Raw genomic sequence first — 22,659 nt, forward strand, 5'->3', positions numbered from 1 at the left:
CGATCACCAGAACCCTCATCGACGATAGAGACGGCCTCAACGTGCTCTCCTCAGAGGCGTTCGGCCTGCTCCACGTGCCGCCTAGTCGGCTCCGCCCCTCCAAGCCTTCCTCTAGGGTCGGCGGCGGCTCCACCAGGCCCCTGGGGCAGATCTGTCTCCCTGTCACCTTCGGGACCTGCGACAACTACCGCACCGAGCTCATCGACTTCGACATCGCCAAGATCGACCTGCCGTACAATGCTATTCTAGGGACACCAAAGGCGTGCTGCAGGCCCTCAAGCTCGCCTTCAGGACAGTCGCGTCTGCGCTGCCCGACGAGAAGAGGGGTCAGGAGGCCCTAGAAACAGCACCGGCCAAGAAGAAGCAGTTGTTCTCCCAAGACCGAGCCGAGACGAAGCAAGTGCTGGTCTGTGAGGATGGGGTGTCCAGCGCCACCTTCACCATAGGGGCTGGCCTCCCTCAGGATCAAGAGGAGGCATTGATCAAGTTTTTGCGAGCCAACAATGATGCAATCGCTTGGGAACCCAAACACCTGGCTGGGGTCCCAAGGGGGATAATCGAGCACCACCTGAGGGTATGTCCAAACGTGCAGTGAGTGAAGTAGAAGGCTCACCGCCAGTACACCGAGACGCAGGCCATCATCGTCCAGGAAACTCGTAAGCTACAAGCCATAGGGGTCATCAGAGAGGTACGATACCTGGAGTGGCTAGCGAACCCCGTCATCGTCCCCAAGAAAGGAGGGAAGGAGCGCATCTGTGTTGACTTCACCAACCTCAACAAGGCCTGCCCGCAAGATCCCTTCCTGCTCCGTCGCATCGACCAGACCGTTGACTCCACCGTGGAATGCGACCTGTTGTGCTTCCTGGATGCCTTCTCCGGCTACCACCAGATCAAGATGGTCGTGGAGGATGTGGAGAAGACGACATTCCTCACCCCCTGCGGGGTGTACTGCTACACCTGCAAGCCCTTCAGGTTGCGTAATGCCGGGGCAACCTTCCAGCGACTGATGCATATCTCCCTGGGTTCGCAGCTCGGGAGGAACACAGAGGCCTATGTTGATGATACAGTAGTGAAGTCTCGGGAGGCCAGGACCCTGATAGAAGATCTGGAGGAGACGTTCGCCAGCCTGCGCAAGGTAGATCTTCGGCTTAATCCCGAGAAGTGCATGTTCGGGGTCCCTTCCGGCAAGCTGTTGGGATTCTTGGTGTCGCACAAAGGGATCGAGGCCAACCCAGAGAAGGTTAAGGAGATAGAGGACATGAACCCCCCTGTAGGTGTTAAAACCGGCGGATCTCGGGTAGGGGGTCCCGAACTGTGCCTCTAGGCGGATGGTAACAGGAGACAAGGGACACGATGTTTTTACCCAGGTTCGGGCCCTCTCGATGGACGTAAAACCCTACTCCTGCTTGATTAATATTGATGATATGGGTAGTACAAGAGTAGATCTACCACGAGATCAGAGAGGCTAAACCCTAGAAGCTAGCCTATGGTATGATTGTTTTTCGTCCTACAGACTAAAACCCTCCGGTTTATATAGGCACCGAAGAGGGTAAGGGTTACACAGAGTCGGTTACAATGGTAGGAGATCTACATATCCGTATCGCCAAGCTTGCCTTCGACGCCAAGGAAAGTCCCATCCGGACACGGGACGAAGTCTTCAATCTTGTATCTTCATAGTCCAGGAGTCCGGCCAAAGGTGATAGTTCGGCTATCCGGACACGCCCTAATCCAGGACTCCCTCAGTAGCCCCTGAACCAGGCTTCAATGACGACGAGTCCGGCATGTAGACTGTCTTCGGCATTGCAAGGCGGGTTCCTCCTCCGAATACTTCATAGAAGATTTTGAACACAAGGATAGTGTCCGGCTCTGCAAAATAAGTTCCACATACCACCGTAGAGAGAATAACATTTGGACGAATCTAATCTGCTGATGTATTCCGTAGCACGACATCATGCCACGGCCAAGCCTTTATTTGAATCATTTTATTGTCCCACCTCAGTGCGTTTAGTGAGGCGGTTTCCTTGGCACGTCTTGTCAAAGCAGAGATCGTGTCCCCTTATTCCGGGATTGTCATCAATATGGGTGTGGGTAACCCAATTGTGCCCGTTGGCACGCCCCCTCTATCGAGGGCGAGTCCCGAACGGTCACGGGGAAGGCTCTTGGTATTCAACCTCTTTATAAAGAGACCAAGTCCTCGCTCCTTTCTTTCAATCTCAATCGAGTCCGCCCCTCGCCTCGAGTTCCAACACCCAAAGCTCCAGATTCAGGCGCTTCGGACCTTCGATGATGTCCGGCTCCAACCTGCAAGGCCGGTGGATGCCTTCCTCTGTTACGGAGAAAGACGTGCTAAAGTTAAGAGATGCCAGGTACCTAACTGGCAAAATTTCGCATAGGCTACCTGCCCAAGGGCAGGTTATCCCTACTCCCAAGCCCGGCAAAAGCGTAGGGTTCGTGTCTCACTTTCTTCGGGGGCTCGGCTTCCCGACGGACCCCTTCGTGAGGGGGCTCATGTTTTATCATGGGTTGGAATTTCATGACTTGGATCCAAAGTCCATCCTCCACATCTCATCGTTCATTGTCGTATGCGAAGCCTTCCTCCGCGTTACCCCTCACTTCGGATTGTGGCTCAAGACCTTCAAGGTGGAGCCGAAGATGATCAAGGGGCAGCAGGCAGAGTGCGGATGGGCTGTTATAAGCAAGAATGCTGATGCTCCGTGGCCCGAGGGCTTTTTTCAAGAGGAGCTCGGCCTATGGGAACAAAAGTGGTTTCATATCACAGTTCCCAGGGGCACCAAATGGGTGGCGCCACCTGCCTTTCGCTCGGGTCCTCCACCGCGGCTGGCGTCATGGGTTAATAAAGGACTTGACTGGGGGCCGTCCAAGGACCTGCCCTTGTTGATGGGCCGCATTCGAGACCTCCTAGAGAGGGAGATCACTCTGGTCATAGTAGCGCAGGTCATGCTGATTCGTCGCATCCTGCCCTGCAAACGTCGCCCCCTCCGCCTGTGGGAATTTAACCCGGAGGGACCACGAGCTCTCCAACATTTTATGGGTGTGACGCCCATGGATCACAAGCTTCTCTTCGGATCACAAGCGATGTGTCCGGACTTGACCGAGGACGCAGGTCTGAGCTGCAATCGCCCGGATACTCAAGTAAGTAGCCCTGTATCCGAACACACTATCCCGTATTTATTACGACTTTTGCCCTTTAAAAGAGTTGTTCCTTGAACAGGAGTGGATAGCGAAGGCAAAGTTAATCAGGTGTCCGGCCCCCCTCCCTGAGACCATGCCAGATCCCGTGTTAACCAGGATGCTGGAGGTTGCGCCTTCGGAAGAGGGCAAAGGGGGGAACAAGGAAGCTACCGCCTCCGCGAAGGAGGCTGTTAGGAGAGGGGGATCAAGAATCCCTCCCTCCAAGGGAAGAGGACCGCCTCTGAAGACCCGGAGACCATGGTCTCAAAGCGGGGGAAGAAATCTTCGCCAGAGGGTCCTGCGCCGAGAGATGCCTCGGTCGCATTATGCCCCCAAGGGGATCAGCCCTCTACCGAGCCGTAAGTTAAAAAGGGGAGTTTATTTTAAAATAAAGGATATCCCTGCCCAATTTCAGATGAAGATGACCGAAATTTACCTTGTAGTTCGGATCTCAGCCCTTCTCAGCAGAGCTCATCTTCGGGGGATCTTTGTCCGGAGATGATAGAGAGCGAAACGCCTCCCCCTGCCGTACCGTCTAGCAAGGCGGGCGACCCTGAGGTGTCGTCACGGAGGGCTTCTCCAAGTCCGGCGGGGCCGGAAGGCAGTCGCATGACCCCTCAAAGCCCTCTGCATCCGGCCTTTGAAAAAGGCCATCGGACGAGTCCGGCACCACCTAGTGTACGATCGGAGGAGCTGAAGGATCTGCTCGGGCGAGCGTCTATCTTAGAAGATCACCGTGCGTTAATGGGTGCGGTGATTGAAAGGATCTCATCCGCTGAGAGTGGATTACACGAAGCCGTCAAAAGTTTACTGATAGGCTTTGAGGTACACAAAATGATGTACCCTGTGACAGTTCCGCATATAACATGCGCCCTGTGTACATAGTAGCCCCTGAGGCTCGGTGTGTTGTCAAAAAGGATAACGCGCCGAGGATCATAATCCCAGGTATAATGTGTCGCCCTTCCTATGTAGGTGGCGAAGGGTTCGGTGGCTAGCCGGACTGAGGAATTTGCCGAACTAAAGCGGCAACTTGACGTGGCGGATGCCGACATCGCGCTTGTCAATAAGCGACTTGACGAGTCGCAAGGTATGCAATTTCTCCGCGGACACCTGGTAGGGGAGCTTGATGCCCGTGCCTTACAACATGTATGCTTGATGCAGATGGTGCCGCTGCCATGGAGAACCTACGGGCGGAGCTCGCCCGGGCCAAGGAGCAGGCCAGAAAGAGTGATGCGGCTGCCTTAAAGGCGGCCGAAGAGCTAAAAGCCGAACAGGCTGCTCACTGCCGAAGCAAGAAGGAAGTGGCTGAGATGGCCGTGAAGTTGAAGAATGCTGCCGACCGCTGTAAGCTTCTTGAAAAAGAAGATCGAGCGGTGCAAGAGGACCTGAAGAAGGCCACTACCGAGGCCAAGGATGCTCGCTCTGCGATGAGAGCTATGAAGGAGGAGCTGCGTCAGGCCGGAGATATCGCGGCTGGAAAGCCCTTTCTGCTGCGGAGGAAATTCGTGGATCCTAAATGTGCTCAGTTGGACCGGCTGTGGAGTTCGGAGGATGCTTATCTGGACTTGGCGGCAAGTGCCGCGGACGCGGCCGAACACTTCCGAGATCAAAAGGATCACGAAATGGAAAAGGTTTTTTGGTCGCAGTTCCATAATCCAGAGCGCCCACTTCCATTAACCGATCGCTTGGCCGAATGGGCGGAGCTGAATAGGTTATCCGACTTGCCATGAAGGATGTCGTGAGTCTTTTGTGGCCGAGAAGGCCCGAGCCGAAGAGTTATTTTGGCTTGGTGCAGCAGTTCCTTGGTGCGGTGCCGCATATCAACGCAATGAGGAGGTCGGCATGCATAGAGGGTGCGCGGATGGCTCTTGCCCGTGTCAAGACATACTGGGCGGAGATGAAGGCCACCGATATTGCATCCCAAGATTCGGACGGAAGCCGAGTACCTGTCGAGCACTATTTTCAGGAAGTTCTGCAGGGCGCTCGTTTAATAGAGACGCAGTGCTCGAAGGATATTATGTTCGAATAACATGTATTATTGTGAAACAATATAAGAGCTTTTTATACTTGTGCCTTTCAAGAATTAAAATACCTCCTGTGCGGCCGCTAGTGTATATGTATATATAACCTGAAAGATGGCAGTCTTCGGCTTCAGCCCCCACGCATATAATGCGGGGGTGTTTGCGAAAAGGCGCATTTTCACACTTGATCCAACGTCTTGGTCCTATAAAGGAGGTGGTAGCGCAGCAAACTAGGCAACCGGACTATAATGCTTTATCACTTTCACTTAGCCATAGGAGTTTGACAGTGGGGCTACGACATAGCCCCTAGGGGCACCGCGCTCACCCGAATTTGGGGCGCGTATGTGCCTGACCGGGAAACGGTCCTTCGTCAATGCGGAGGAATCCTATAGATTCCGGCGGGTCATCGAGTGGTTGACCAGTCTCACGCTATATCATGACAGTCAGTTTTCGGCTTTCTCTACTGAGGTGCTCGCCTGGCCGAACCGGGGCACAATCGCAGTAGTTCTCCTGGTGCCGCCTTAGCCGATAGAGCGGAACGTAAGGCAGCAAAACACAGGAGCCGGGCAAACCCAACATTTGACCAAAGACATGATTCGGAGCTGATGCATATAAGGCCTAACTCGAGACGCCGAACACTCCCTAAGGTATTCGGTCTTTATGAAAACGGGCCGAACAATGCCCGTGGTAATAAGCCCCTGGTGTCCAGGTACGCGCAAAATTCTGACGTGGCCCATGCCAAAACGTCAGCCTCCTCCTTGGTTATAGCAAGAAACCAGGGGATGTGTATCAACAAGAGACAGTAAAAAAGGTTTACGCAGGGTCTTAATCTGAAAAGAATCCTTGTCACGGGTCCCTACTGCACGTCTGCGCCTGTGTCTCCGTTGTGCCGTATCCTGGACGGGTGTAGCACGGTGTTCATCTGGAAAAGAGAGGAACTTAGTTGAAAAAGATCGTGCGAAAATGTACGTTATAAAAAAACAAAGTACAATTCAAAGAATGAATAAAATTGAGCTTTATTGTCTCTTGTTGTACATGCGCGGAGCCCCTTGTATGTTTACGCCGGACTCGTCTAACCGTGTCCGGGGTCCGAACGACCTACTTAGGTGCTTTGCTTAGTGAAGCTGTTTTAGTGTGTGGCTGTCAAGGCAGTCACACAATCTTTCGCGCTCGAGGAACACTCGATATTTCCCTTTAAGGAGATGACGCCTCGTGGACCGGGCATTTTAAGTGTAAGGGATGCATAATGCGGTATTGCGTTAAAGCGGGCGAAAGCTTCGCGTCCCAGTAGTGCTTGATAGCTACTTGTAAATGGGGCGAGGTGGAAGGTTAACTTTTCGTGGTGGAAGTTGTCGGGTGAGCCGAACACAACTTCTAGCAGTAGAGAGCCCGTACAATGGGCATATGGGCATGGCATTACCCCTTGAAAGGAAGTGTTGGTATGGCGAATTTTGGTTGGGTCTATCCCCATTTTGCGGATTGTGTCCTGGTATAGCAGGTTTAGATCACTGCCGCCGTCCATGAGGACTTTTGTAAATTGGAGTCTGTCAATTATCGGATCTAATATCAAGGCAGTCCATCCTGCATTCCGGATACTTCTAGAGTAATCCTGATGGTCGAAGGTGATTGGTTTTAGCAACCAGTTGCGGGACCCCTCTGGGATAGGCCGTGTGGCGAGTACCTCTATGGGCACCGCTCTATTTTTCCCTTTTGTCACGTGAAGTGAGTTTACTGCTTTGACTTCTTGCGGGAAATTCTTTGGTATTCCGGTGCTCTGCTTGTGGGGTTCGTCATCGTCCTCGCTTGATGTGTCAAGCCCCTTGTGTTCGGCGTTGAGTTTGCCGGACTGCTTGAAGACCCAACAATCCCCGTGGGTATGGTTTGCAGGCTTCCCGGTAGTACTGTGGATTTGGCATATCTTGTCCAAGATTTTGTTTAAGTTAGATAGCTCGTCCCTGTTATCCTTAAGGGGCAGTTTTTTATGATTCTGCCGAGAGCTTTTGAATCCGGCGTTGACTGCCGTGCTCTTTGGGTTGTTTCCCTTGGTCCGGCGCTGGTCCTTGCTGCGTCGCGGTTTCCCATTTCCATCCCTGACTTCGGATGTACTTGGGTCGCTGGTACTGCATCTTGCCAGCTAGCTATCCTCTCCCGTGCAAAAGCGGGTCATGAGGCTTGTTAATGCGGACATTGTTCTTGGCTTTTCTTGGCCGAGGTGTCTGGCGAGCCATTCGTCTCGGACGTTGTGTTTGAAAGCTGCTAAGGCTTCGACGTCCGGACAGTCGACTATTTGGTTCTTTTTAGTAAGGAATCTGTTCCAGAATTTTCGGGTTGACTCTCCGGGTTGTTGAGTTATGTGACTTAAATCGTCTGCGTCCGGAGGTCGGACATAGGTCCCTTGAAAATTTGCCTGAAAAGCATCCTCGAGCTCTTCCCAACTTCCAATGGTGTTTTCGGGGAGGCTTTTGAGCCAATGCCCGGCTGGCCATTTGAGCTTGAGGGGTAAGTATTTTATGGCGTGGAGGTCATCTCCTCTAGCCATGTGTATGTGGAGGATGTAATCCTCAATCCAGACTCCGGGGTCTGTTGTTCCGTCGTATGCCTCTATGTTTACGGGTTTGAATCCCGCTGGGAATTCATAATCCAGAACCTCATCGGTGAAACATAGGGGGTGTGCGGCACCTCTATATTTAGGTGTACCGTAGCATTCAGATACTTGACGTGTTGTATTGCTTACTAGAGCTTTCTTTCTTGGCCCGTAGATAGATCTAACTGGGCCATCTCTTTGATGCGAATCTGTATGCGGATCGCATGCCGGCTTGTGTGCGGCACTGTTTGACGTTCTGTGTTTGCCATGGGGTCGTCTATCCGACCGGGTGGTCTCCCTGCTTTTTGATTGCGGGGGCTCTACGGCCTCCTCATCAAATTCCGGCAGTAGTTTTCGCTTCGGGTAGCTCTTCGTTCGGCGACTATCTCCGTATTTGTCTGCGGTGTTGAGTTCTTTGCTCCATCTGATTCGGAGCGCCTCCTCTGCTGTTTTGAGCTTCCGCTTCTGCTTTTTCAGGCGACGCGCGGTGGAGACGAGCCTTTTGTGAAGGTTCTTCTGCTCTAGCAGCTTGTCCGGCGTTAGATCGTCCGGACTGTTATCTTCGCTGGGGACGGATTGTTTATCTAGGTTGCCTTGTTCGGACGGTTGCGCGATGGCATGTTCGTCGTCCACCGGTTCGCCCTGCTCTATGGCTGGGTCTGCATGGCTGATCTCTTTGTCGAGGCGGGATTTCGAGCGGCGCTTACGTTGCCGTTTTGACTGCTTTTCGGGGGAATGATCCCTCGTGGCGTCCCGTTGTTCCTCGTCGTCGCTTCCTTTAGGTGTGTCCACCATGTATACATCGTGAGATGAGGTGGTTGTCCAGTGCCTTATAGGTGCTGGTTCATGCTTATCTCCTGCATCGTCGTCCATACCGTCGATGTCTTCGGAGTCGAAGTCGAGCACGTCGTTTAAACTTTCTATAGTGGCTATGAAGTGGGTGGTGGGTGGGCTTTGAATTTCTTCGTCGTCCGCATCCCAACCTTGCTGACCATAATCCGGACGGGGCTCTCCTGATAAAGAGAGAGACTTTAGTGAATTCAGGATGTCGCCAAAGGGCGAGTGCTGAAAGATGTCCGCGGTGGTGAACTCCAGGATCGGCGCCCAATCGGATTCGATCGGCAGGGGCGCGGAAGGTTCAGAGTCCTGAGAGGAGTCCGGTACCTTGGAGTCATGAGCTCCACAAAGGACAGGGTTGGTGTTCGGTGCAATCGCCATAGAGATAGCAGCCCCCGAGGAGGTGTCCAGCCACCCGTCCTCGGTCGGCGCAGTCGGATCCGAACTAAGGGTCGGAGCGGACACTTGTGCAGCCTCCAGGGCACTGTCCGGCGGCAGAGCTAGGTCGTGCCCGTCGTGACAGTGCGGCGCGCTCGGCCGTGGCTCGAGCCCGTCGAAGATCAAGTCTCCGCGGACGTCAGCCGTATAGTTCAAACTTCCAAATCTGACCTGATGGCCAGGGGCGTAGCTTTCAATCTGCTCCAGATGGCCAGGCGAATTCGCCCGCAGTGCAAAGCCGCCGAATACGAAGATCTGTCCGGGGAGAAAAGTCTCACCCTGGACCGCATCATTGTTGATTATCGGAGGAGCCATCGGGCCTAAATATGATGACACAGAGGAACTCTCGATGAAAGCACCAATGTCGGTGTCAAAACCGGCGGATCTCTGGTAGGGGGCCCCGAACTGTGCGTCTAGAGGGATGGTAACAGGAGACAAGGGACACGATGTTTTTACCCAGGTTCGGGCCCTCTCGATGGAGGTAAAACCCTACTCCTGCTTGATTAATATTGATGATATGGGCAGTACAAGAGTAGATCTACCACGAGATCAGAGAGGCTAAACCCTAGAAGCTAGCCTATGGTATGATTGTTTTTTGTCCTACGGACTAAAACCCTCTGGTTTATATAGGCACCGAAGAGGGTTAGGGTTACACAGAGTCAGTTACAATGGTAGGAGATCTAGATATCCGTATCGCCAAGCTTGCCTTCCACGCCAAGGAAAGTCCCATCCGGACACGGGACAAAGTCTTCAATCTTGTATCTTCATAGTCCAGGAGTCCGGCCAAAGGTGATAGATCGGCTATCCGGACACCCCCTAATCCAGGACTCCCTCACCCCCACAAACCCTAAAGGAGATGAAGAAGCTGGAGGCCTGCATAAAGTCACTTGGGAATTTCATTTCCAAGTTGGGGGGAGCACGCCCTCCCGTTTTTCAACCTGATGAAGAGGAAGGAGCCATTCGAGTGGACCCCAGAGGCGGACGCAGCCTTCCAGGACCTCAAGAGATATTTGACCAGCCCACCAGTGATGGTGGCACCACGCCCTCTCGAGCCCTTGGTGCTCTATCTGGCATCCACCCCTCACTCAGCCAGCGCTGCCCTGGTGGCACTAAGGAAGGAACACCCGATCAAGAAACCTCAGTAGGATGCACAACCATCAAGCAAGGCGCAGCGCCCTCAGGACGATGCGTCTGGGGCTTCGACCGACACGGTGGTCGACGTTCCTCCTGAGGCCATGATTAATCCCGCGGCTATTAAGGCTCCCGAGGGCGGGCCTCATGAAGCCATGGAGGACCCGCGCCCTTGATAATCCCCAAGTGCAAGGAATCATCATAGTAATTTCCAAAGGTGGAAGTGATAAGTATGGAGTGTCGAACCCACAAGGAGCTAAAGGTAAGATCAATATTCTCTCAAGCCCTATCTGTCACTGATACGGCTCTACATACACCGAACGTTTGCTTCCAACTAGAAACGAGAAATAAAACTACGTTGTGGGTATGAAGAGGATAACTTTGCATGATATCGGAGAGCTAAAATATAAAAGTAGGTGTTGTTATCATAAAGCTAGAATATATTAGTAAATATTATAAATAGCGAGTGTGGACTAATGATGGATCGGTGTGCGGAATTGTCCTAGGCAATTGTTAACAAGACTGGTAATCACTATTGCAATTTCATATGAGGGAGAGCCATAAGCTAACATACTTTCTCATCTTGGATCATATGCACTTATGATTGGAACTCTAGCAAGCATCCGCAACTACTAAAGATCATTAAGGTAAAACCCAACCATAGCACTAAAGCATCAAGTCCCCTTTATCCCATACGCCGTGACCCACTTATCGGTGTTTATGCTTCTGTCACTCAAGCAACAAAGACAATAAGTAAACCATGGACATATTACAACACCCTATAAGGGAATCCCTCACGCTTGCGCGACACGGAGGGCATCATAGGACAACACCAAAATAAAACATACAACTCATACCAATCTAGATCATCAATCAACCCAAAGACAAAGGATATCTACTCAAAACATCATAGGATGGCAACACATCATTGGATCGTAATATGCGGCATAAAGCACCATGTTCAAGTAGGGATTACAGCGGGGCACGGGAGAGTGGACCGCGTAAAAGAGATGAGGGTGGTGATGATGATGGTGAGGTTGATGAAGACGATCACCGCGGCGACGATTCCTCTCCCGATGGAACTCCAGCACCACCGAGAGAGAGGAGGAGAGGTTCTCGCCCTTGTGCTTCCTCCTCCATGGCCTCCCCCTGGATGGGGAGAGGTTCTCCCTCTGGTCCTTGGCCTTCATGGTGATGATGGCTCCTCTGGGATCCTCCTCCATGGCCTCCGGTGATGATGGCCCCCTCCGGCAGGGTGCCAGAGAGGGCCTAGATTGATTTCTCGTGGCTACAGAGGCTTGCGGCAGCGGAACTTCTGATCTAGGTTATTTCCTGAAGGTTTCTGTATTTATAGGAGGAGTTGGCATTGATTTCACGCCAGGGGGGCCCTCGGGGAGTCCACGAGGCAGGGGGGCGCGCCCCATGGGGGTGGGTGCACCCCCACCCTCGTGGGGCCCATGGGACTCCCCTCCGGTGGATTTTTGTTCCTGTATTTTTCATATTCTCCAGAAAAAATCTCCGTTGATTTTCAGCGCGTTCCAAGAACTTTTATTTCTGCACAAAAACAACACCACGGTAGTTCTGCTAAAAACAGCGCCAGTCCAGGTTAGTTCTAATCAAATCTACCAAAATCATATAAAACTATTGTAAACATTGCATGAATACTTCATAAATTATTGATACATTGGAGACGTATCAGCATCCCCAAGCTTAATTCCTGCTCGTCCTCGAGGAGGTAAATGATAAAAGAAATAATTTATGAAGTGTGAATGCTAGCAAATGCATAAGTTTGATCAATGATAATTTCAGTCACCTTTTCTAGCATCATTATATGTCATAACAGTGGCTCATCTCATAAAACTTTTCATGATCAAGTAACAAGCTATTCACATGTTAATGTATAGATCATAAACTTTCTTGAAACTAACAAACTATATTCTCAGTCATCAAACAATTGCAATTCATCTTATTTTCAGGAAGGGTCTATGTCAGAGCTTTGATTTAGCAAACTCCACATACTCAACTATTATTTAATCTTTCACAATTCCTAACACTCACGTGATATTTATGGGTTCAAAGTTTTAATCGGACACAGAGAAAGATAGGGGCTTATAGTTCCGCCTCCCAACCTTTTACCTCAAGGGTAATGCCAACAATAATAATTTATGAAAACCTACATCCAAGTGGATATATATATCCAGATCGCTCCAACACAAAGTGCTTGCCAAAGGAAAAAGTGTAAAAAGGAAAGGTGGTGATCACCATGACTCTTGTATAAGGGTAGAAGATAAAAGTAAAAGGTAGGCCCTTCGCAGAGGGAAGCGGAGGTTGTCATGCGCTTTTATGGTTGGATGCACAAAATCTTAATGCAAAAGTACGTCACTTTATTGCCGCTAGTGATAAAGACCTTTATTATGCAGTCCGTCGCTTTTATTTCTTCCCTATCACAAGTTCGTATAAAGCTTATTTTCTTCACACTAATAGATCATACATATTTAGAGCGCAATTTTTATTGCATGCACCAATGACAAGTTACTTGAAGGATCTTACTCAATCCTTAGGTAGGTATGGTGGACTCTCATGGCAAAACTAGTTTAAGGATGTTTGGAAGCACAAGTAGTATTTCTACTTGGTGCAAAGAATTTGGCTAGCATGAGAGGGAAAGGCAAGCCCAACATGTTGGATGATCCAAGACAATATAATGTTTCGGATATAGGAAAACATAACCCATTAAGTTGTCTTCCTTGTCCAACATCAACTTTTTAGCATGTCATATTTTAATGAGTGCTCACAATTACAAAAGATGTCCAAGATAGTATATTTATATGTGAAATCTCTCTTCCTTCAATATTCTTTCATGAATTGTTCAAGTGACCAATTCCGCGTTTGCTAACTTTCAATGAGTTTACTACCTATACTTATTATGTGTGAAGTCATTACTCCCCATGTTATAAGCATATGAAACGTATATAAATTCAGATTTATGATATTCAATTCATTCAACCATTTACTCATAGGATATACGTGAAGCACATGAGCAAATGACAAACTACTCCAAAAGATATAAGTGAAGAACACTGAGTAGTCAAATAATTAACTAGCCATGGGAGGATTCTTTTTTTATTCAAGATTTTAGATCCAATTATTTTATTCAAATAGCAAGTAAAATTCAAAATACGCTCCAAGCAAAACACATATCATGTGACGAATAAAAATATAGCCCCGAGTAAGGTATACCGATAGTTTTGAAGACGAAAGAGGGGATGCCTTCCGGGGCATCCCCAAGCTTAGGTGCTTGAGTCTTCCTTGAATATTACCTTGGGGTGCCTTGGGCATACCCAAGCTTAGGGTCTATCCACTCCTTATTCTCCTCATATTGATATCTCACCAAAGCTTCAAAACTCCAATCACATAAAACTTAACGGAACTTCGTGAGATCAGTTACTATGATAAAGAGTAAACCATTCACTTTGGTACTGTCAAAGACAAGTTCCATAATTCTTCTCACACAATGCCTACTGTACCATATAATTTCTACAATTTATACTGAGAAATATAAGTCATAGAAACTAGAAAACAAGCAAACTATGCAATGAAAACAGAATCTGTCAGAAACAGAATAGTCTGTAATGATATGAACAGAAACCATACTTATGCTACTCCAAAAATTATGAAATAAATTGGTGGACGTGAGGAATTTGTCTATTAATCATCTTCAAAAAGAATCAACCTAAAATCACTCTCCAGTAAATAATGGAACCTATTCTCATGAGCGCAAAGTTTCTGTTTTTTACAGCAAGATTGCAAAACTTCACCCATGTCTTCCCAAAGGTCTTATTTGGCAATTTATTGAAACAAAAATCTTTAAAACATGATTAATACAGTATATTAACCACACAAAAACAGTAAGGGTAAATATTGGGTTGTCTCCCAACAAGCTCTTTTCTTTAATGCCTTTTAGCTAGGCATGATGATTTCAATGATGCTCACATAAAAGAAAAGAATTGAAACATAAAGAGAGCATCATGAAGAATATGACTAGCACAATTGAATCTAACCCACTTCCTATGCCTAGGGATTTTGTTAACACATAATTTATAGGAACAAGAATCAACTAGCATAGGAAGGCAAAACAAGTATAACTTCAAAACTTTAAGCACATAGAAAGGAAACTTGATATTATCGCAACTCCTACAAGCATATATTCCCCCCTTATAATAATTTTCAGTATCATCATGAATGAATTCAACAATATAACCATCACATAAAGCATTCTTTTCATGATCTATAAGCATAGAAATTTTACTACTCTCCACATAAGCAAAACTCTTCTCACTCGGAATAGTGGGATCACTAATTACTAAAGTTGACACTCTTCCAAACCTGCTTTAGATGATAGTATTATTCATACTCCAAAAGATATAAGTAAAGTTCATGGTGAATTCTACAATTAATATAGACTAACCAATATCCAAGCTCAAAATATATAAGTGAAGCACACAAAGCATTCTATAAAACCAGACTCAAATGATTTAAGTGAAGCACAAAGATCAATTCTATAAGATCATACTTAAAAGATTTAAGTGAAGCACATGAAGTATTTTATAAATCATTGAAGGGCTATCTCAGACTAGCATGGTTCTTAAAGAAAAATAAAAACACAAAGGACACAAATCATGTGAACAAAACAAAAGCCGAGGTATACCGATATTTGTTGAAGAAGAAAGATGGGATGCCAACCGGGGCATCCCCAAGCTTAGATGCTTGAGTATCCTTTGAAATATTTACTTAGGGTGCCTTGGGAATCCCCAAGCTTGAACTCTTGCCTCTCTTTATTTTTCTCACATCGGTAATTCCTCGTTCTTCGAACACTTCATCCACAAAAACTTAACAAAAACTTTGTGAGATCCATTAGTGTAATAAAGCAAACTACCACTTTAAGGTACTGTAATGAATTCATTCTTTATTTATATTTGTGTTAAACCTACTGTACTCTAACTTCTCTATGGTTCATACCCCCTGATACTAGCCATAGATTCATCAAAATAAGCAAACAACACGCGAAAAACAGAATCTGTCAAAAACAGGACAGTCTGTAGTAATCTGGAAGTTTAATAAACTTCTGTAACTCCAAACATTATGAAATAAATATGAAAATTTGAATAATTTTTACATAAGTAATGTGCAAAAGGTTTCAGACCCATTTGACTTTCCAGTAAAAAATGTAAAATCACGCGCTACAGCCAAAGTTTCTGTTTTTGTTCTGCACATAGTAAACAAGCAATCTAATCATCCTAAAACCAAAGCTTGGCACATTATTTTTAGAATACAATGGATATACACAAGGGGATAATTATTTAGAGAGAAACCTCCATGAAAAATTCTACATTGTTTCCGTGGGCATGAACACAAGTGCTCAAGGTCGACCCTCACTTCTTCAATGCATAACTTTCCAATCACTTCTCTTTTTGAAAAACTTTTTAGGCATGAGAGGCAAGTAATTTTTTTTGGTATTTTCATTCTTTAATTTTTTTTGTATGTTTCACCCACAACTAAACAGAAACAAAAAGGAAAAACAAAATCTACTTAGTGAAGAAAGCAAACAAGCACACACGAGAATATCAACCTCACGCTATTGCTCCCGGCAACGGCGCCAGAAAAGAGCTTGATAATCCCCAAGTGCAGGGAATCATCGTAGCAATTTCCAAAGGTGGAAGTGATAAGTATGGAGTGTCGAACCCACAAGGAGCTAAAGGTAAGATCATTATTCTCTCAAGCCCTATCTGCCACTGATACCTCTCTACGTACACCGAACATTTGCTTCCAACTAGAAATGAGAAATAAAACTACGTTGTGGGTATGAAGAGGATAACTTTGCATGATATTGGAGAGCTAAAATATAAAAGTAGGTGTTGTTATCATAAAGTTAGAATATACTACTAAATATTATAAATAGCGAGTGTGGACTAATGATGGATCCATGTGTGGAATTGTCCTAGGCAATTGTTAACAAGACCGGTAATCACTATTGCAATTTCATATGAGGGAGAGGCATAAGCTAATATACTTTATCATCTTGGATCATATGCACTTACGATTGGAACTCTAGCAAGCATCCGCAACTACTAAAGATCATTAAGGTAAAACCCAACCATAGCACTAAAGCATCGAGTCCCCTTTATCCCATATGTCGTAAGCCACTTATACGTGTTTATGCTTCTGTCACTCAAGCAACGCAGACAATCAGTAAACCATGGAAATATTGCAACACCCTACAACGGGAAACCCTCACGCTTGCGCGACACGGAGGACACCATAGGACAACACCAAAATAAAACATACAACTCATACCAATCTAGATCATCAATCAGCCCAAAGACAAAGGATATCTACTCAAAACATCATAGGATGGCAACACATCATTGGATCATAATATGTGGCATAAAGCACCATGTGCAAGTAGGGATTACAACGGGGTGCGGGAGAGTGGACCACGTAAAAGAGATGAGGGTGGTGATGATGATGGTGATGTTGATGAAGATGATCACCGCAGCGATGATTCCCCTCCCGATGGCACTTCGGCGCCATCGAGAGAGAGGAGGAGAGGTTCTCCCCCTTGTGCTTCCTCCTCCATGGCTTTCCCCCTGGATGGGGAGAGGTTCTCCCTCTGGTCCTTGGCCTTCATGGCAATGATGGCCCCTCCGGGATCCTCCTCCATGGCCTCCGGTGATGATGGCCCCCTCCAGCAGGGTGCCAGAGAGGGCCTAGATTGATTTCTCGTGGCTACAGAGGCTTGCGGCGGTGGAACTTCCGATGTAGGTTATTTCCCAAGGCTTTTTATATTTATAGGAGGAGTTGGCGTTGATTTCACGTCAGGGGGGCCCTCGGGGAGTCCACGAGGCAGGGGGCGTGCCCCAGGGGGGTGGGCGCGCTCCCCACCCTCATGGGCCCCACGAGGGTGGGGGACGTGCCCCTCCGGTGGATTTTTCTTCGAGTATTTTTCATATTTTCCAGAAAAATCTCCGTTGATTTTCAGCGCGTTCCGAGAACTTTTATTTCTGCACAAAAACAACACCATGGTAGTTCTGCTAAAAACAACGTCAGTCCGGTTTAGTTCGAATCAAATCATACCAAAATCTTATAAAACTATTGTGAACATGGTATGAATACTTCATAAATTATAGATACGCTGGAGACGTATCAGCCCTCGCGAAGAACAAGAATCTGCTGATGCCTCCCCCCTCGTCGAGCACCCTGTCTACTTTGTCAGCACAGTACAGAGGGAGACCCGGGCATGCTACCCCATGCCTCAAAAGCTCCTGCTCGCATCGAGGAAACTGCACCACTACTTTCAAGGCCACCCCATCAAGGTTGTTTTGTCGGCGTTCTGGGAACGGAGGTCCCCAAACTTGCCTGCCCGCGGCCTGCTGCATGGCTCAACCAGTGGCCGAGTATGGCCCATCTTCATCAACCAAACACTCAAGACCCTCGCGAGGGGCCAAGCCTCGCCGGGCGGATGACACAAGGCCTCCTCAGGAGTGGCCTCACCAGGCAGGCTCACGAGGAGGCGGAGAGATGAAGGCAAGGGGTACCTCGTGAGGTGCCCATGACGCAAGCCATGACGATCAAGTCCAGGCGGGCGCCAGGCGGGCGCCAGCCCGCGTAGTGTCCTCGTTTCCTCTTTGGTGCAAAGGGGGCAAGCTCAGGCACGGAGTACCGAGGCATCAGGCAAAGGTTTCCATATCGGTGCAACAAGACCAAGACCAACAGGATGGCAGGACGGAGGTCACCGTGGAGCCCAAGACGGCATCATCACCAGCGCCTTTGGCAAGCGAAGACCACCTTTAGTAAGGATAGCTTGTACTAGCTGTCCCCTTTCAAAATGGCCGTTGTTGGATCCCTTCCCGCTCAATATTTGGGAAGAGGACCAGGGCCTCAATAAATAGAGCTAGCCACCACAGTAGAAGGGACACAGAGACAGAGAAAGGAAGTTCATCTACACACCACCCCAACCCAAGGACACCTCTCCTCGCGAGGTTGTTCTTCCCCTGTACTGTTCATCATCAGCCCAAGAGGCAATCCACCACCACACACATGAGTAGGGTATCACACCACAATGGTGTCCCGAACCTCTATAAATCTTGTGTCTCTTGTGCTGTGAGTTCATCAATTTAGCTTAGGGACCGCGGCGAGGCTGAGAGCGAGATTCAGTGGGAGGAAATCTTCGTGCGCACCCCAGTGTTCGAACCTTAAGGGTTTTGCCGAAACCCGATATCCGTCATTTGGCGCGCCAGGTAGGGGTGCGCCGGAATCTTCCTTCCGCTGATCTGCGTCCCATTGCTTCGTCGCATCCATGTTGGACGCCCGACGAGCCCGCGCAGAGCGCCGGGCTGCCCTCGCCGCTCGCGTCGCCCAGACGGCTCCTGTCGGCGGACCTCCTCGTCGTTCTCCGTTGCCTGCCGCCAACGCCGCCACCGGCCCGGCGAGGAACTAGCAGCAAGCATCTTCGCTTCACCCCTCGGTGCGGCGGGAAGGCCGCACCACCACTCCATCGCTGACCCTAGCTGGTTCATCGTCTCACGCTCGTCGCGCCCCCACGGACGCGCAGGCCGCGCTGCTTCTGGCACGCGAGCTCCTGCACTACTGCCCCGTTGACGACTTCTACGAAGAATGGATTGCTCCCATCACCGAGCTCGTCAGCGCCACAGGGGGCTCTCCCGCGCTGTCCCTCTCACTGCCTCGCCCTCTGCCAGGCACGGGCGAGCGGCTCACGGAGCGCCTCCGCCACCTCTCCCCCAAGACGGCGCCCTGGCTCCAAGGCGCGCGGCCCCTGGACGTGACCCACCGCATCCAGCACCCGCGCGACAAGAAAGAAGCTGCCAAGAAATCCCTCGTCCACAAGAAGGCGTCCCCATGCTCCCTGCACCAGCGCGACAAGACCGCATGCTGCCCCTGGCAGCGATGTGCGGGTACCATCAGGAGCAAGCTCCACGTCAGCAAAGGGCTCCGGTGACTACAGCAGGTTGTCACACCTTCACCACCGAGCTGCGTAGCGTCGCCTGGCCGGGCAAGTTCAAGCGGGACCTGCCTCCTTGCTATGACGGCACCGCCGACCCCGCGGAGTTCTTGCACCTCTACGAGATGGGCATCAAGGCGGCTAACGGAGACGAGAAGGTCATGGAGAACTAGTTTCCCATGGCGCTCAAGGACGGTACCCGCACGTGGCTCCTGAATCTGCCTCCCGACTCGATCTACTCCTGGGACGAGATGCGCAGCCGCTTCATCGCCAACTCCCAGGGCACTCGCGACCTCCCCCCGGCAGCGGGTGACCTGCGCTGCATCAAGCAACAGCCTAGGGAGACCCTGCAGAAATACATCCAACGCTTCAACAGTGCCCGCCTCAAGATCCCCAAGGTGACGGACGAGGCCATTATCTCAGCATTCTCTGATGGCGTCCGTGACGTCAAGATGAAGGAGGAGCTCGCCATCCACGAGGAGTTGTGCACATCCCTGGAGCTGTTCAACCTGGCGACCAAGCCCGCAAGAGCTGAGGAAGGACGCCTCTTCCTCCTCAAACTTCCAGCCACTGATCTAGAGGAAAAGAAGACCAAGGCCAAGGACGTGAAGTGCAAGAGAGCAGCCATGCTCGCAACAGAACCAGACACGAAGCGCGGCAGGGACCAGCCGGAGTCGTCCAAGGGCAGTCGACCATTCTGCGCCTACCACAACCTCCACACCCACAACACCAATGAATGCCAGGAGCTCATGGCCGTTTGAGAAGGAAGCTTTGGTTGATGCCCCAAGCACAACGACAGGGGCTACGACCAAGGAGGAGGACATGGCGGAGGATGATGGGACGACTGTGGCCCTCGCCAGGAGTGGCGTGACCGACCTCGCGAGGGTCGTTGGCAGGACCAGCCTTGCGAGGGCGCCTGGAGGGATTAGCCTCATGAAGACTGCCCACAGGGCAATGTAGGCCTTCCTCCTCTGCCGCCGCTGCCGAGAAGGAATGACGACCATCATCAGGAGGAGGGGGCTGGGGGTTTCCAGGAACCGCGTGCTATCGCTTGCATCTTGGGCGCAGCTCAGGCCCTAGCCTCTCGGCACATCTTCAAGCAGTTCGCTCGCGAGGTGAATGCAGTCCTCCCCAAGCTCGAGGCCACGCGCCCGCTCAGGTGGTCCAAGTGCGCCATCACCTTCATCTCGGTAGATCAACTCAAGTGCGCGGCTACTACTGGCGCCCTCCCGATGCTTTGTTCCCTAGTCATCAGCAACGTGCAAGTCACCAGGACCCTCATCGATGGCGGCGCAGGGCTTAACGTCTTGTCCATCGAGATGTTCGACAACCTTCAAGTGTCGTACGATCAGCTCCAGCCAACCAAGCCTTTCTCAGGAGTCACCGATGGTTCCACCAACCCGATAGGGCAGGTCCGCCTCCTTGTCACCTTCGGCAAGCGTGACAACTACCACACCGAGCTCATCGACTTCGACGTCGCCCACATACACCTGCCGTACAATGCCATCCTCGGGTATCCAGCCCTGGCCAAGTTCATGGCGGTGACCCACCACGGCTACAACGTCCTCAAGATGCCAGGAAGCAACGGGATCATCAAGGTCCCCTGCAAAGAGAGAGATGCGGTGTGCTCCCTCCAGCACGCCTTCCAAGCTGCATCAATCGAGGACCCAGACAGCAAGGGTGAGAACCCTCCCGAGGCAGTCCCCAAGAAGAAGAAGACACCGCTCAGCTCAAGGCCTCAGGAGGTTGGCATCTCAGGAGGTGCCGTGTTAGGATCAGCGCCCGTGCAAGGGGCGCCTCCCTCCATCGCATAGGAAGGCGCGCCCAGCGCCCTCCTCGGGCAGGGCTCGGGGGATCTCTTCTGGAGGGCCTCGGACTTTGCCAACATCATGAGGGAGGCGCTCGGGCACCACTTGGAGGCATGCTTCGCGGCACGTTTCCCTCAGGAAGTCTCACGGTGTGGAAATCCCAACGTTCAGGAGTTCATCACCAAGACCATTCAGGAGCTTCAGGAAGCAAGATCCATGCACGGCGACCGCCGCTTGCCTGGCATGGCCCCCCATCCAGGCGAGGATAGTGGGCTGCGCGTCTGCATTAACGTCCCAGGGCTCAACCGAGCCGCATCTCAGGAGCGCCTCTGGCCTTTGTGTGTGGGACATTGCGAGGGTCCGCCGCACAGCTACGTTCGCATGCCCTTCGGCCTGCCGAACGTGGCTGCCACCTACCAACGTCACCCGCGGAGCATTCTGGCGGCTCAGGAGGCCATGCATCACGCGGTCCTAGCGGAGATGGAGGCGGGTCCTCGAGGAGCCACCTGGACCCCCAGAGCCTCCCGACGGTCAGGGCCCTAGCGGCTCGTGAGGGTCAGCCTCTTCACCGCACATCTTTAGCAGCTCCACCCCCCCATCTACAACGGTACCAGGTGACATCTTCCAAGTTCATTTTAGCTGGGAGCGCCCTCAAAGATGCATCATTCCCAGGCCGTGTGGTCCCTCCCTGCGGCATGTATCCCTTTTTGTTATGTCTTCAGTTTACCTTGCTCGGGGCGCCCCTCGGGTTGCATCATCCCCAAGCCACTCGGGCCTGACCCTGTGGCATGTATCCATTCTGCGTTTACCTAAGCTGATTTTCCCTCCATGCCTAACCTTCCTGTGATTATCACCTGCCGCCTACCACGGGCCTCCTCTCTCTCATGCAAATCACTTGCGCGTTAAAAGGGGGGCTCCTGAGCATCATGACTCAGGAGCTCTTACTGGCTCTCCAGCCCTCATCCCCTGGCCTTAACCACAACAACGCGACCTGGCATACCAGCGGCGACTGAGCTCGCTCAAGGGCCGGGACCTGAAAACGCAGAGCATTTGTATCTAACCATCTTGTAGGAACACACAACTGTCAAAGATCCAAGACCAGGCGCAACCCGCCTTGAGGTAGGGCCTCGTGAGTCCCGCGCTGGCTCACAAGTGCCCAGATACACCTCGTCTAGCCCTGCAGTGCAAGCCACATGTCAGGACGGGGCTGTACATGCCCCGGGGGCTCCTCCCGGAGGCCCACCCTCCCACGCACCAATGGAAGCACCATGCTCTGCGCTGGCTGACGACACTGCCGAGGAGCGGCTATGCCCGTACACATACGGAAGCGCTATGCTCCACGCTGGTGATAAACAACTGAGGGCGGTCCATGGCTGTATCAACCTCAGGGATCCCAGAGCTCAGTGTTTGGCCTCATCGCAACACCTCCCCTCGGGAGCATCGCGCAAGGGGGCTGGATACGGGGGCTGCGCCCGGGTCACACCCCACCGCATGCCACCCAGCCAGGTCCCTCGGACCTGGTCGTCGCACGCCCATCCCCGAGCGGAGCCAAGGTATGAAGATCGTTTGAACGTCAAGGGGGACTCCTGAGCATCACGACTCAGGAGACTAACTAGTCACGTAGCCCCTCAC

The sequence above is a fragment of the Triticum aestivum genome, chromosome 2B (genome assembly GCF_018294505.1).
Source record: "Triticum aestivum cultivar Chinese Spring chromosome 2B, IWGSC CS RefSeq v2.1, whole genome shotgun sequence".
Taxonomy (NCBI): Eukaryota; Viridiplantae; Streptophyta; class Magnoliopsida; order Poales; family Poaceae; genus Triticum; species Triticum aestivum.